Here is a 16,394-nt window from a genome sequence, read left to right as displayed (position 1 = left end):
CTCATACTAAAACCAGATAAGGACACATCAAGGAAAGAAAACTACATATGAATATCACTGATAACTTAGATGCAAAAATCCTTAATAAAATATTAGCAAACAATTTTCAACGACAAAGTAAGAAGACTGTACATCATAACCAAGCTGGTTTTATCCCAGAGATGCAACTATGACCTTTATTTTGCTTATTTATTTACTTTATGTGGTGCTGAGGATCACACTCAGTGCCTCATGTGTGCAAGGCAAGCACTCTTCCACTGAGCCATAATCCCAGCCCCCTGCATTCTCTTCTTATAGTTCTTAATTTTACATTGAAATTCATAATTTGAACTTGTCAAACATAAGCATTTTTATTTATCTGGAGTACCTTTGGATCTTTATCAACTTTATTTTGATTCTCATTCTTGTCTTTTTGTCCTTGATTATAAAGTATTTGAAAAAGTAAGTAATTTGGGACCTGTAATATTGTTATCTTAGCTGGGCTTCTAGAAACTGTGCTTCTAGAAGTTGAAACCCCAAAACTGCAAAAGCACACTGCTCAGCCATCTGCTTTCTCTTTTGGAACTGGTAAAATAACCCAGGGGAAAACTTTTCCAAAATTAGCCTTGCTTCTCTGGATTTCTGTATTCTTGTGTACCTTGACTTAGTAATTGTTTACTCTTGTCATATGGTCTTAATATTCCCAAGGAATTTTATTTCTTTTCCTGGATAGTTGGTTCAAATTATTTGGTCTATTCTGGAAATGAAAGTCTTCATCATACAACCTCTTAAAAAGTAGTCATTACTACAGTGTTCCCCAGCCCTACTAACAAAATATTCCCAAGAGGCAGCATGGGAATAGTGAAAACACTGCAGGCTTGCTCACTTTAGCCTGTGTTTTGGGTCCTGACCCCACATTTACCAACTGTTATCTTTCTCTACCCATTTCTGGGATCCTCAGTGGCCTTTACTTTTGTATATATCATCAATCTCCTAAAGTGACTAAGACTATGAATTAAAATGTTAAGTACCTATTCATACCAGCACATGGAACAAGTGCTTAAATATGAACTACCCACTATTCTCTTCTCTTACTCCTACTTCTAGACTATACCATAATATTTATATTGTTCAAAGTTTGAACTTCTACCTCCTTTGTATTTCCTTCAGGTGATTCTAGTCACAAGAATTTGAATTGGGGCATGACCAAGCAACTGTATTACAAAACCTGTATAGATTTATTCATCCAAACCCAGGGAACTGGCCACCTATCTACTGCAAGGTAATTTCCAGTTAATAGTTCTTAAGGTATCCATTTAGATACCGGAACATCCACAGAAAGCACCTAGAAAAAGAATTCTTGTCTGTGTATTAACTGTGTGTGTGAGATTAATTCTGAGTAGTTTCAGAGTGATTAATATATAATTCCTTTTCTTTTAAATTTCACTGATTTGGGAGAGATTTTGAAGACTATAAAGCTGAATATATTTTCACTTGGATAGATAACATATTTTCTGAGCTTTTCCTTTTGAAATATCTGCAGTGTCTTTTTAACCTGAAGAATGGATGCTGTATTCTGAACATCTATTATTCCACACAAGATTATCTTTTACAGAAAGTCTAATGTAGCAGCCCCCCTTTTTTGTAATGCTGAGAGAAAACTATATTATTTATTTTATCTGAATTCTTCTAGGCTAGGAGTCAGAGAAATTGGGTTTTAACTTTTGTACTTATTAATCATGAGCAGATTATATAATATTTTCCTTCTTAATAGTTTTATGCGTTTGCGTATCTTAAGTCTCACTTTGTTAGCATTGCTAGGTAAATGTAACTGGTGAGTAGTAACAATAGTTTTGTTTTTTTTTCTAATGTATATCACTTGTTTTTAATAGTTATCATTTAGTTATCAAATTTTTCAGTCTTTATTCCCTATATCTCCCCCCACCCATTTGAGAGGACAGCATTAATTAATTAAAAGCAACTTAAGGTAGGCATACAATACAAATAATTTCTTCCCCTTGTCCAGTCTGATGATAGAGCCAGAGTCAATTGGTGTTTGAAACGAATGGCACGAGCATTAGGTAAGTAAAACTGTGGGTCACTGCAGAAGTGTGTTATAGTTCCTGTTTCCATTTTGATACACACCTTCACTAATTGTTTTTTTCTTTACATATGGAAGAATTCATGCAAGATCTAGAACTTCTCGCTGTAGAGGATCTTGTAGTAGGGATCTACCAGCAAAAAATCCTCAAGGAGCCCTCAAAGACCTGGGTTTGAAGCCTCCTAGATGTGGCCATGTGGGATTATTCTAGCAACACAAGGTATTAATAGTGATTTTGATAAGAAAGTTACTTTGGCTTTTTTACTGAATTATATTTTCTTAGAATTGGTATTTTTTTCTGAGAACATATGGTAGGGCTAGTTGTTTTTGCCTTTTTGAGCAATTTTTTCTATGAGACTTTGTATTGTATTTTTTGAACATAAGACTCCATTGATTACAAGATACATTGTTACTTTGTGTACCACTAAAAACAAATGGAACTGACAAATAAACTGACTGTTCTCTCTTATCACTTAGAGTTTCTGTACAATGAAAAGAATGTTTTTAAATTTATTAGATTTCTTTTTTACTGCATGAAACATTTTTGTGCTTACTGATAAAGGAACATGTAAAATGAATACATTGTCTGAAGCATTTTTTTTTTATTTTGAAATAAGCTCAGATTCACTGAGAAGTTGCAAGAATAGTAACACATACCATTCTCTGATTTCCTAGTTAACATTTTAGTACATTCTCATTACAGTTTTGTCTCTACACACTTTTCGTAAACCACTTGAGAGTAAGTTGCTGTCATGATTCTTTTCACCTAAATACTTCCATGTGTTTCCTAAGAATAAGAACATTTCTCTTACATTACCATAGTACAGTTACAAAATCAGGATATTGCCAATGACACTGCCTAATGTGAAGACCATATTCATGGTCTCAATGGTTTAGAGAGTGTTAGGTTTGCATAGTGTCTGGAGCAAAAAACCAAAAATCAAGCCAGAGTACAATCCAAGAACACAAATAGTACTTTGTCTCTTTCAAAGCTTCTTTAATCTGTAACAGTTCCTTAGTTTTTTCTTTAACTTTCATGATATTGACATTTTTTGAGAGTACAATCCAGTTGTTTTATAGAATGTCTCCCAGTTTGAGTTGGTCTGTTTTTCTTCATTGTTAGTTTAAGGTTATGCATTTCAGGCAGGAATACTACAAAAATGGTGCTGTGTCTTCTCGGTGTGCCATTATGTGGCAGTATGATGCCAGTTTGTCTCATTCCTGATGATCATGATAACTTTGTTATTTCTTTAAAATAGTGTCAGTGGGATGGGGATGTGGCTCAAGCGGTAGCGCACTTGCCTGGCATGCATGTGGCCCGGGTTCGATCCTCAGCACCACATACAAACAAAGATGTTGTGTCTGCCAAGAACTGAAAAATAAATATTTTAAAAATAAATAAATAAATAAAAATAAAATAGTGTCAGTCAGAATTCTTTGTTGAAAAGTTACTCTTTTGTACCTTATTAATAAATAGTTTGCCAGGAAATGCTGTGAGATTAGATCACTATTTTGCTGCTCGGATTTTCATATCCATTGATGATTTAGTCTAAATCATTTACTACTATGTGAAATAGTGGTTTTTCTAATTTGATTATTTCTTTTGCATTTTTTAGTTGAAATTCTGTAAGAAAGAGCTTTTCTTTTTCACTCTTTTTTTTAATATATTGACATTAGCATGGACTCATGGATTCCGGTTTTATTCAGTGGAATCTAATCTGTTATTACAGTAATTTATTTTTATGCTCAAATTGTTCTATATATGGCCAGTGGGAAGTCCTTTAAAGCAGTGGTTTTGTTTTTTGTTTTTGTTTTTGTTTATGGCACTTAGAGTGAGCCACATCCACAACCCCTCCTCACCTTTTTCCTTTTGGAGATGGAGTCTCACTAAATTGCTGAGGCTTGCTTTGAACTTGGAGTCTTCCTGCCTCAGCTTCCCAAGCCACAGGGATTACAGGCATGTGCCATTGTGCCCAGCTTCAAGCAGTGGTTTCTGTGTCCTGACATTGACTCTTCATTCTTCAGGTATTTTTGATTTCTGGCACCTTATTTTCCAGACTCACCTTGTAATTCTGCTCCACCCTGAATTAGCTATGATTCCAGCCATCTGTGGTTCCTTATTCACTAATGATGGCATTGAGGGTTAGGATCTGGGTGCTAGGTGTACTGTTGATTCCTTACTAGAATGTCATTGATTCTAGGTCTAAGTGCAGACAGTCAGGAAATGTGTGTGTGTGTGTGTGTGTGTGTGTGTGTGTGTGTGTTCACACACACCCTCCATGTACATGCGTCTCTTTTTTCTCTGTATCTTGCTATGAGTTTGTACTGAATCTAAGTTCCAGTGCAGTACAATAGAGTTGTGTTGTATTTTCTTATTTTTGTACTTCCTTTCTCTTGAAAGTGAGAAACCTGGATCTCATATTTTTACTTCCTTGTTCGATCCTAGAATGCATTGAAAGTAGGTTCAGAGTTAAATGGGGCACTGTTATAAAACAAAAGAAATGGCAATTATGATTTGTTTATAATTGTCAGATAGCATGGAGTCAAAGTAATGTTCAGAAGTTATTTGAGTTATTTTGTTTTCCACTTCAGTATAGTTAAATTATGTGTTTGAAATAAGTTTATTTGCTTGTTTATATTCTGTGTTTTTGTTGATTTAGTTATTGTTTGAAATTGTGAAGTATGACCATTTTTCAAACAAGATATATGCAGATGTGTCGCTTCAGGTGACACATCTTAAAACTGGACTCTCTATAGTGCTGAGTTGTATCCAAGGACAGGGATATCTTGCCATTGGTCAAATATCCTTTTGTGTCTTTCAGATACAGTTGAAATTTTTCCCACACAGATTGTGTATATCTGGAATTGGCAATTTTTTTTTTGGGGGGGGGGAGCAGTTTCTTTTTTTTGTTCCGAATCTGATTTATTATACAGCAGGGAAATAACAGGTTTAGATTATACTACAAAAAAACTGGAACTGCTCATAAACAGCAACTGGGCTTACATGGGGGATGATAGGAGGAATTCTTCACACTACTGTGTAAGGACGCAGACTCCTCATCCTAAACAATCTATTAAAAAATAAACAGGCAAATTTCTTGTAAAACAAAAAACAAATCCACATACTAAATAACATGTTCACAATGACTATAACACATCCCTTAGGGGATAAGCATGTATTTGTAGGAAGCAAACAAAGCTTTCCATAGAGAAACCATTTTCATGAGATGATTAGGTGGACCTGCAATGAAGAAAATACATTTCAAAAGATGCATTCACAATGAACTCATTTTTCACTGAAATACTTAAAAAATAAGACCCTTCTCTATATCAAAGAATTAAAAAAAATACATCATGGATAAAATAAAATTTTAGTAATAGTCTAAGTCCTAATCAAAGATATACATTTGCAAATAATATAAATTAAAAATAAAAAGCGTGACTGTATAATACTATTTGGAACTACTCAGAATAGGCCAAGCTGAGTTCGTGTTCTGATTTAAGGAATTACTTTGAAATGAGTCTCATTCGCACTACATTTTTTTTCATTTCAACCTTAATCACCAGTGGCTGGACAACTAAAATGGACATAAGAACTATATAAATGTCAAGGAAATATGTAAACCTCATTAATGTTTCCAAAAATTCATTTAGAGATAGAAACAGGTCCAAATAGATGCCTGTCTAAATATACTGCAATTATGTTACAATTATTTTTCCAAATACACAGATATGCTCTGTCTTTTCTCAGCTCATTACTGACTCAAACAATTTGCCCTTCTGGGATCAATTGTTTGCTAATAAATAATTGTTTACAGTCACAAAATGATGTTAGGAGCCTTCAATAGAGCTTAATACATAGCCCTGCTTGTTAGGAAATGCTCTTATGCAGCGAGTCTGGTATTTCAGGCTGGACTTCCTGCGCTGCTGCACATAGCCCATGTTCCGTAAATCCCACACCAACACTCTGCGGCCAGCTGTACCTACAATCAGCCAGTCTCCAGACACTGAGAGGGTATACACCTTTTCAGGCTGAGAGAAGGTCCCAGCATTGGAAGGAGTTCTGGGATCCCACAGTTTAACTGTCTGATCCCAACTTCCAGTAATCATCACATTCACTTCTGGAGAGTATTCAACACATCTGATAGGGGCATCATGGGTTCCAACAAGATTTTCTTGATCAGTGTTAAAATCATGCATTTTCAACTGATGATCTAATCCCCCACTCCAGGCATGCGTTGGATCGTAGAAGGCGCAGTCCAGAATGGCACCGGTGTGCTGGTACTTGAGCCGCATGGAGTTGGCCGGCACATCGTAGAGGCACACGGACGTGTCCCAGGACGAGACCAGCAGGAACTGGGAGGTGTTGGGGCTGAACTTCATGGAAGAGATGCCGTCCTCAGGTGGCTGGTTCAGCTTGAACTTGTTAGAACCGGTTATCTTGAGCTTGCCTGAAGTAGCGTCTCAACAGCTTGCCGCAGCCTCGCAGCTTCCCTCGGAGCACTCAGGGGAGCAGTTTCTTGATAACTGTTTTTTGCTATGAAAATGAGTTTGTTTAGGCTTTCTAATTCTAATGGAATGAATTTTGATAAATTGTATTTTTGTAGTAAATTGTGCATTTTATGTAGAATTCCAGGTGTATTTGTTTACAGGTTTGCAAAGAAGATATTCTTTAAAAAATTTTTAAATTTCTCTTGTTTCATTGGTTATCTTACTTCTTGTATATCTGTGCCATCTTGTTTTTACTTAAGCCAGTGTGTGTGGTCTAGATCTGTTTTGTTTTTTCTCATTTTTAGCTTTTGTTCTCTGTACTCTGTAGTTCTTTTTCTACTTTGGGGGTCAAAATTTAATTCACTCCTCTTGTTTGGTTTTTGTTGTATTTCATCATTGTTTTCAGTGGATCCCATTGATTCTGAAATGCAGTATTTTCATGGGTCATTTTTAACAAGTTCTTTAATTTTCATGACAAAGCTTTTAAATCTCCAGAGAAGCCTTTCTGAGTTTTGTTTCTGTTAGTAAATTATGTTGCTTTTGCATAATGATCAAAGAGTTTTCTGTAACATTAGTAATTTTATGGAGTCACTTGGCCTTAGGTTTGGGGAGTTTGTTTTATTTTGTTTTTGCTTAGTATATAATCAATTTTTGTGGCTTGTTATATGGGTATGTGAGAATATGTGTTATTTTTTCAGGTCACAGCATTACTGTATGTTCATAAGGTCTGCATTGATTATTGTGTTAGTCAGCTTTCTGTTACTGTGAAATACCTGAAATGATCAACTTATAAAGAGTAAAGCTTTATTTTGGCTCACAGTTTGGGGGGCTCCAATCCATGAGGGCTTTTGAACCTGTGTTGAGAGTGAATTGTGGTGGGAGTAGTGGGGAAGTGAGAGGGGAAGAAACTTGGCTCACAGTCCTTGGAGGCCACACCCCGAGGAACTTGGTGACCTCCCTCTAGACTCTACCTCACGAGCACCACACTGGACATCAGGACTTCATTTGTACAGAGACCTTTGTGGGCATGTTCCAGATCCAAACTATAGCAGTTATGTTGTTTGGATTTTCTTATTGCTTTACTTTGACTTATCCTATTGCTCTATCTTGTACTGAGAGTGGCATTTTTACAGTCTCACGTAATTACTGTGTTTCTGTGTCTCATTATATCTTTTGTAGTTTTGGCTAGTTGCTATGTTTTTTGGTGCCTGTACATAAAAAGTTTGCTGAACTTTAGTATTAGTGGATTGATGAAAGGCTCACAGGAATAGTAAGAGGAAACTGTTTCCTATGATACTTTAAGCACATTAGTAAGGAAATGCTTTGCATAGGAGGGGCCTGTTACTGAGCTCCATAACATAGTAAGATTCTAATGTATGATATTTTACAAGGGAGTTTGGGTTGCAGTGAACTCTAGTAACTGATTCAAACCTGCTAATATAAATGAAGAGGACTCATTTCAAACACTGCTCTGAGACATATGTTAAGAAGACTGTAGTTGGTAATAAAATTTTGAAAAATGTCTCTTAACTCTAGGACTAAGGGGCAGGTTTATATTGGTGAAATGAATGCAGCTAGACAAAGCAAGTATTTATTATTATCTTTATGTTATTATCTTTATGCTTCCTGTAAGAATTCCTGTTGGGTTAATTCACTGTCTAACCTACTGATGAAAACAGGTGTATCCTTTACTTAACCAACTAATATTTATTGAGCATATCCTTGGTGCCAGACAGTTATGCTACTCACTGTGCTTACAGTGCAAAAATAATATGAGCCTGGTACATTGGTGCACACTTGTAATCCCACAGCTCGAGAGTCTGAGACAGGAGGATCATGAGTTCAAACCCAGCCTCAACAAAAAGTGAGGCACTAAGCAACTCAATGAGACCCTGTCTCTAAATAAAATACAAAATAGGGCTAGAGATGTGACTCAGTGGTCGAGTGCCCCCAAGTTCAATCCCTGGCATCCAAAAAAGGAAATTAATGTGATCCCTGCCTTTGTGAAGCTACCAATTAAATGGGAAAAGGACATGGGTTAGTGGTTTTAAAATGGTAATTTTAGCTTATGGTAAGTTCTAAAAAAATCAACAGGATACTCTTAACAGATATTTGGACTGCTTTATAAAATGGTCAAAAAAAGCTGAGAACTGAAGCAGGAGAAAGATGAAATGAGGAGGGGCTCAAGGCCTTGTTATCCATAGGAAGGAATTTTGTCAAATAGTGAAGGGTGGTAGGTTAGGTTTCTAAAAGATGTCAGAGTATTTCATGATTGTATTGGAAGGACACAAATGAAATATGGAGCCTGTGATGGTTAGATAACCAGGCAAGCAGTGACTTGGCTTAGATAGGTGACATCAGAGATGGAGGGGAATAGGTCGATTTCACATTGTTTAAAAGTAGGCCTTCCTGGTGGCCTGGGCACAGGGAGGGAGAATGGAAAGAAAAAATGACAGATGACATAGAGAGGAGCACATTTAATACATTAGGAGACACTGGTGAGGATCAGATGGACCCTGCAGCATGCAGATGAGATCACCTAGACAGAAGGCAGAAAGAGAAGATGATTCAGCATAGCTCTAACCAGTTTTGACATGTTAAAGTGGGCAGAGGCTGAGTTTTTGAGACTGTGGTATCCCTCAGTGTACAGTTGTTGTGATGTTAGGAAAGTTCTCATAGCCATCATCAGTGTTAATTGAGGGGATCCTGAATGCAGTAACTGCAGATTTCTTTAAGTTACTCTTTGAGCCCTCTATTTATTTTCATTCCCTGGATTAGTTCATTTGGGGGAGTAGTAAGTTGCAGTCTGTTCTGGATGTTTTCATGTTGTAGGCTTTCCTTTTAAGTGTGATTGTTCCTGGTTATGTTCATTATTAGAAATGAGACTTCAAAGCCAAGTAAGTATCCATTGTGTTCAGTAGGGATATCAACTGACTAGGCTTGGCTCTAAGGAAATTAGACAAGCAAGCTTGATAATAAATTAGAGGTAGAATCCTAGTTGCCAGAATATAGAGACTTTGCTTTAGGGTTTCAGCAACCACTTTTGCTGCCTGGTTCTCCAAGTTTAGTTTGTTCACCCCTTTTCCTGGAGTTGGAGAGGTCCTCTATTCTTCGTACAGAAGTTCAGCCTCAGTTCTTACCTCTGTTCTGTGGAGAGGGACATGTCCTCTTGAGAGTCCAGTGCCTCTAATAGATAGATCTTCTCCTGTTGCTTTCTCTGTTAGCACTGAAGATATCAGTTACTGTTCTTCATTTTTCATGAATTTGTTAAATGTCTTCATCTCTTCCATGGAGATTTTTCCCCTTTTTTGTTAAATAAATACATGTTATCTTTTTTTTTTTGGACTGGTAATTGAACCCAGGAGTGCTCTACCACTGAGCTACATTCCCGCCCTTTTTTATATTTATATATTGTTTATGTATCTATTTGTCTTATTTATTTTTTACCTTATTTATATTGGTAGGTATTGGAGATTAAACCCAGGGATGCTCTACCACTTATAAACATTCCCAGTTCTTTTTATTTTTAGACATGGTCTCCATGATTTGTCTAAACTGCCCTTGAACTTGTGATCCTCCTGCCTTAACCTCCCAAGTAGCTGGAAGTACAGGCATGTGCCACTGCACCCAGCTTACCGTTTGTATTCATTGTCATTTTCAGAGGGTCTCAGAAACAATAGGAAACAATTTTGTACATGTATTTAATTCACAACCTTAAACTAAAAGCCCCAGCAATAGTAGTATTCAGAGAAGTAGTTTATGTTTTGATATTGTTTTCTTTAGTCCAGTTTAATGACTTTAGTCCAGTTTTTATATTTAACAAAAATTTGAGTAGTTCTTGTGTACATATGCATTAAACTAAATTCTGAGGGAAGTGTGGAGAAGTGACATGACCATCCCTGCCCTCTGCTTTTTGCCTCATAGGAGCAGTAGGTATGTGAAGACAACATTCTGATGCCCCATTTTCTGGTGATGAGAGAGGTTCAAAAGGTGATGATAGAAATGAGAGAGAAATCACTTTATATGAGTTTAAAAACTCTGAAATGCTATATGGAATTAATGTTTGATTTGGTTCCTCTGGAAAGATGGGTAAAATTCTTATGAGCAGAGATTTCAGTTAAAAGGAAGATTTTTACATGAGGTTCAGAAATTACCTGAACAGTGACTTCAGAGTGAAGCACAGAGATGGTTGAAGAAAAACCAGTGGGTCCATTTGACTAGAGCATTATGTAGCTATAGCTGGATGGTTCTGAAGGCAGGATTGGCCTTGAAAAGTGGAAGGAATCAACCTTGAAACAGGAGGGCAAGAGAACACCAGGACTGTCAACGTCTCTGGTGGAGGGAAACAGTATGGGGGATTTAGGAGGAAGCTGTGAGCCTACTCAGAAGATGTGAGACACTGTGGCCTGATGTGAGAATTTTGGAGTGGACATTTGTAAAGGAAACATCTGAGAACAGGTTGCAATAGGAGCTAGATTGGAGGCTGCACATCAAGTATTAATAGCTTAACAAAGTACATAGACAATCTGATTTTCAACAGATTTATATAGTGAACTTTATTAGAAGAACACTCATTTTTAGGGAATGGGTATGATTTGGAAGTAGGAAAGATGGGTAAAATTTTTATTTCAGTTACAACTGGATATCTTTTTAATTAATTTATTCTTTATGTGGTGCTGAGGATTGAACCCAGGGCCTCGCCCATGCTAGGTGAGCAGTCTACCACTGAGCCATAACTCCAGCCCCAACAATGCTATTTTTAGTAGCTGATATTATCTGATCAATATCTAATATTAAAAGATCAATTACAAAATAAAGAATGTACCAGCAGATAATACTTTTTCAATTTTCATTTTTCTGTTTATTATCAGATATTTCATTTTTCTGTTTATAAATGATTTATATCAGATACTTCATTTTTAAGTTCAAATTTTATAGCAAAATTATACCAGAGTTTCCATACAAATACAAATATATTTACCTAACATAAAAAGTCTTTCTGTCCTTCTCTCTCCCCTCTCTCTCTCTCTATACACACACACACACACACACACACACACACACACACACACACAGTCATACACGTTTATGCACACAAACATACACACACAGAGAGAAATATTCAGAAAATTCTGCCTTAGCTGGAAAACATTATTAATAAGAAATAAAGGTTTTTGTATAAGATGTATTGAATAATATAATTTGTGGTAGGAAACAAAGGGAAAAATGCCAAGATATGATAATTTAAAAATTTGATGCTCAATGGTGAACATAGATTATTATTATATGTTTAATAGAATTGTTTTATTTCTCTTCATTTTGTTATCACCTTTGTAGAATATTTTTGTTTATGTGGTTCATAAATACATAACTTAAGAAAATGTGTTGATGAAATAAAAATAGATTATGCATGTCAAAATATTTTTACATATTAAATGTAAATCTTGAGGAGTCTATGATGCAAGTTAAGCAGAATACCTCAATAAATTAATACATTATTTCTACTAGAAATCCTTACAATGCCAGCAAAAAAGAAAAGATTAACAAAAAGAATTTTATTTAAATAATGCAGCAATAGTGATGTGTGACTTTTCTTAACTTTAGCACCAAATAAAAGCCAAATATTTTTAGACCTTACATGGATATATATACTGCCTAGATAATAATGTATGTGCTCATTTTCTTGCTGACTAGGTTGATTATTTGTCTTAAGTGCGAGAAAAATAGACATTTTAATTATTAGTAAATCTTAATTTATATCATCATTATTGATATTATTTTTGAATAATCTCAAATTATTCTTTATTCATGACTCATGTGGCCATTTTATTTATTCTTGCATCTCAATACATAAATTCAATGGTATCTATGAAATTCTCCATTTTTATAATATAGTCTGTGGCTGGGGATATAGCTCAACTGGTAGGGTGCTTTCCTCACATGCACAAGGCCCTAGATTCCATCCCTTGGGATATAAAGGTAAAATTAAGGTACTATTAACAAATATGGTAAAGTAAAAATGACAAATCAATTTTATAATAACACAGTAAACACTTAAAATTAAGTATACTGGAATAAACTATGTAAATTATTGAGAAAGTCAAAGATATTGTTGCAAAAAAATCTAGTAAAGTTCCAGACAGAAACTGTCATTGTGTGTTTGAGAAACAGTTGTAAAAACTTTTTATTTACATGACAGTATTGAGGACAGTGAGATAACGGTTTGGATAGGTAGATATTTTCATACTTGGAAAGCCATAATATTAGGGAAATATTGGGATAAATGTGGGAGGCAAGATACAAAAATCATTTTTGAAGAGTGTGATGGTTGGAATGTAGTTAGTTCAGTTATTATAGAAAAAAGTATGGAGAGTCCTCCAAAAACTAAAAATAGAGCTACCACATATCTTGAAATTCCACTATTGGGGGTATACAAAAATGAATGAAATGAGCATGGCAAAGAAACACATGCACTACCCTACTGATTGTAGCACTGTTCATAATAGCCAGGAAATGAAAACAACAGATGTGCCCATAAACTGACAAATGGATAAAGAAAATGTGATATATACAAAGAAATATTATTTGACCACAAAATTAAAAGAAGTCCTGTCATTCGCAACAACAGAGATAAACATGGAGGACATTAAGTTAAATAAAATAATCCAGGCACAGAAAAACAAATATTACCTGATTCCACTTATATGTGAATTCTACAAAAGTCAATCTCATAGATGTTGAGAGAATAGTTGTTACCAGAAGCTGGGAAGAGTGTAGAGGGTGGGAGGATGGAGAGAGATTGGTCAACCAGAACACCATTACAGTTAGGATGAATAAGTTCTTGTGTTCTATGGCAGAGGCGGGTGAATACAGCATTGAATAACTAAAACTAGATAGAAAGGAGGATATTTAAAATATATTTACAATAAAAAATCATAAAAATTGAGATAGATATTACCCAGGAATCAAAGTAATTACATTGTACATACTAATATGTACTTATGAGGTGTTAAACAATATAAATCTTTGAGAGAAGAAATATTGCCTGGGACCTCAGAATAAATGAGAAGAAAAGCCAGGCACTGTGTTGCACACCTGTAATGTCCATGAGTTTAGAGACTGAGATAGGAGGATGCCCTCTAGGGAAGAATACAGGTGATTTGGATAAGGCAGAGGGGAGTGAAGGGAGTGGAGTAGGGTAAGAGGGTAGGAAGAATAGTGGAATGAATTAGACATTATTAACCTATATACATATATTATTACATGACCAGTGTGAATCTACATCATATACAACCAAAAAAAAATGAGAAGTTATACTCCATTTATGTATGTCAAAATATATTTTATTCTCAATTATAATGCATATGAACAAATAAAACAATCAAGTATGCATCCCTTTTCTCCATTTATACCATCATCATTCTAAACCAAACCACTAAGCTGGGGCTTGGAGGCCCTGGGTTACATCACAGAACTGCTGTGGGAAACCAAAATTTACACATTTAGTTTCCTCATGGGAGCCCTCATTTGCATTTAGAGGTATTCTAAATAGCAAAAACTATGAAATGAACTTATACAAATATAATCAACACTCAGAAAGGTATTCTACATAATTGAAAATCAAAAGTGACAGGATTTCAAAGCATACACACACACACACACACACACACACACACACACACACACACATACACACACATATGTTGAGGTGTAGCCACAACCCCAGCCCAGATTCAGGGCTACATATTTTAATGGAAATATGTAAGCTTTGTTGCATCTGCTACACTTAAAAATACTTCTAAGAAATGATACTCCTCATATATTCTCAATCCCACTGTGAAATCCCAAAAGTAAAAAAAGAATTAATTATAATAATGCTGGTTAATGTTAATATTCTTAATTGCCTACTTTGATGCTAACTTGTAAAACCCCTAAGTAAAACCTCGTTATGACAAATGACCTTGTGGTAAAAATAAAAATTAACCCTAACTTTGCTACCAGCTTCTTTTATCAGATGGTGATCATAATAAATTCCCACCTATAGAACATGAACAGAGGCTCAAACATATCGAATGATGAAGTGAAAAAATAGAAAACCTTTTTTTTACTAAAACTGGTTCTATGAACAAAAATATTGACATGAAATATGTGTGTTATTATACAGACATGTACTTACAAAATGCATGTCTCAACAGAGCAAAATGTCACCAGAAGATAAATGCCTTAAAAACCTGACCATTTCAACTACAGTTTATCTCCCATTTTAAGACAAAAACAACTGATAATTAGATTAAAGCTGCTGCTGCCATTCTCAGACTATTCCCTGAAGACCTTAAAAGAGCGTACTACAGGGATACTGCCACATCGATGTTCATAGCAGCACAATTCACAATTGCTAGACTGTGGAACCAACCCAGATGCCCTTCAATAGATGAATGGATAAAAAAAATGTGGCATTTATACACCATGGAGTATTACGCAGCACTAAAAAATGATAAAATCATGGAATTTTCAGGGAAATGGATGGCACTAGAGCAGATTATGCTTAGTGAAGCTAGCCAATCCCTAAAAAATAAATACCAAATGTCTTCTTTGATAAAATGAGAACAACTAAGAACAGAGCAGGGAGGAAGAGCAGGAAGAAAAGATCAACATTAAACAGATACATTAGGTGGGAGGGAAAGAGAGAGAAATGGGAAATTGCATGGTAATGGAGGGAGACCCTCATTGTTATACAAAATTACACATAAGAGGTTGTGAGGGGAATGGGAAAATAAACAAGGAGAGAAATGAATTACAGTAGATGGGGTAGAGAGAGAAGATGGGAGGGGAGGGGAGGGGGGATAGTAGAGGATAGGAAAGGTAGCAGAATACAACAGTTACTAATATGGCATTATGTAAAAATGTGGATGTGTAACCGATGTGATTCTGCAATCTGTATTTGGGGTAAAATTGGGAGTTCATAACCAACTTGAATCTAATGTATGAAATATGATATGTCAAGAGCTCTGTAATGTTTTGAACAACCAATAAAAAAAACTGATAATTAAATTTCCATGAAGCTTGAGTAACACACACTGGACAAAATACACATCAAAATATTTCAGAATGAATATACCCTTTGCACAGCAAAAAGGGAAATGCCAATGGATGAGTAATTGTACTCACTGTACTGCCTGGGGGTCCGGCCGGCCCTGCCCCCAGCTGTACCGAGATAGATGCCTGCTGACAGCTGGGGCTATTTTGGGCCTGTTGGCTCAGTGGAGGGGACAGCCAGTGGGGCACTGACACTTGATTCTGGGAAAGAATTTCCCCTGGAGTGGGGGCGGTGAGTAGGCCCAGGGTCTAAGGTGAGGCACAGGCTCAGGAGCTGCCCTTGGAAATACATTCTGAAAGGACACAGAGGTCACAGGTCACTGGATCTGTTTCAGTGGAGGCAGAGGGCCTGCAAGCAGGGTTCCTGGGAATGGGATGAGGTACTCTGCAGGGTCCCTGAGCCACCTCCCACTCTAGGTTCACCTGGAAATACAGGCCCAACCCTGCAAGGAGCAGAGAATAGCAAAGTTTTGTGCGAGTTCGCTCAGAGGGGTTCCCTGGGATGGGGTGGGGTGAGGAGCATGGGTGGGCTGGGGCCAGCTTCAGGGGCTCCTGGGGATAGCCCAGGTGGGAGAGGGATCCAAGAGTCCTGCAGGCTGGAGAAGCCCTCTGCAGGCTGAGGAACCCAGTGTGGTCCATAGACATCAGAGAGGAAAAAGTCTGACCTCAGTTTCCCCTGCTGAGAAGCTTCTGCTGTGTTTATGAGGAAGCACATTCCTAAGACCCC

General features: G+C 36.4%; 1 pseudogene; it reads right to left on the bottom strand.

The window, feature by feature from the left end:
* Window positions 1-5,911: 5,911 nt before the first annotated feature.
* LOC113178399 (mitotic checkpoint protein BUB3 pseudogene) lies at window positions 5,912-10,220 on the bottom strand (annotated as a pseudogene).
* Window positions 10,221-16,394: the final 6,174 nt, after the last annotated feature.

The sequence above is a fragment of the Urocitellus parryii genome, unplaced genomic scaffold (assembly GCF_045843805.1).
Source record: "Urocitellus parryii isolate mUroPar1 unplaced genomic scaffold, mUroPar1.hap1 Scaffold_48, whole genome shotgun sequence".
Classification (NCBI taxonomy): Eukaryota; Metazoa; Chordata; class Mammalia; order Rodentia; family Sciuridae; genus Urocitellus; species Urocitellus parryii.
This window is presented reverse-complemented; position numbering and strand designations above follow the sequence as displayed.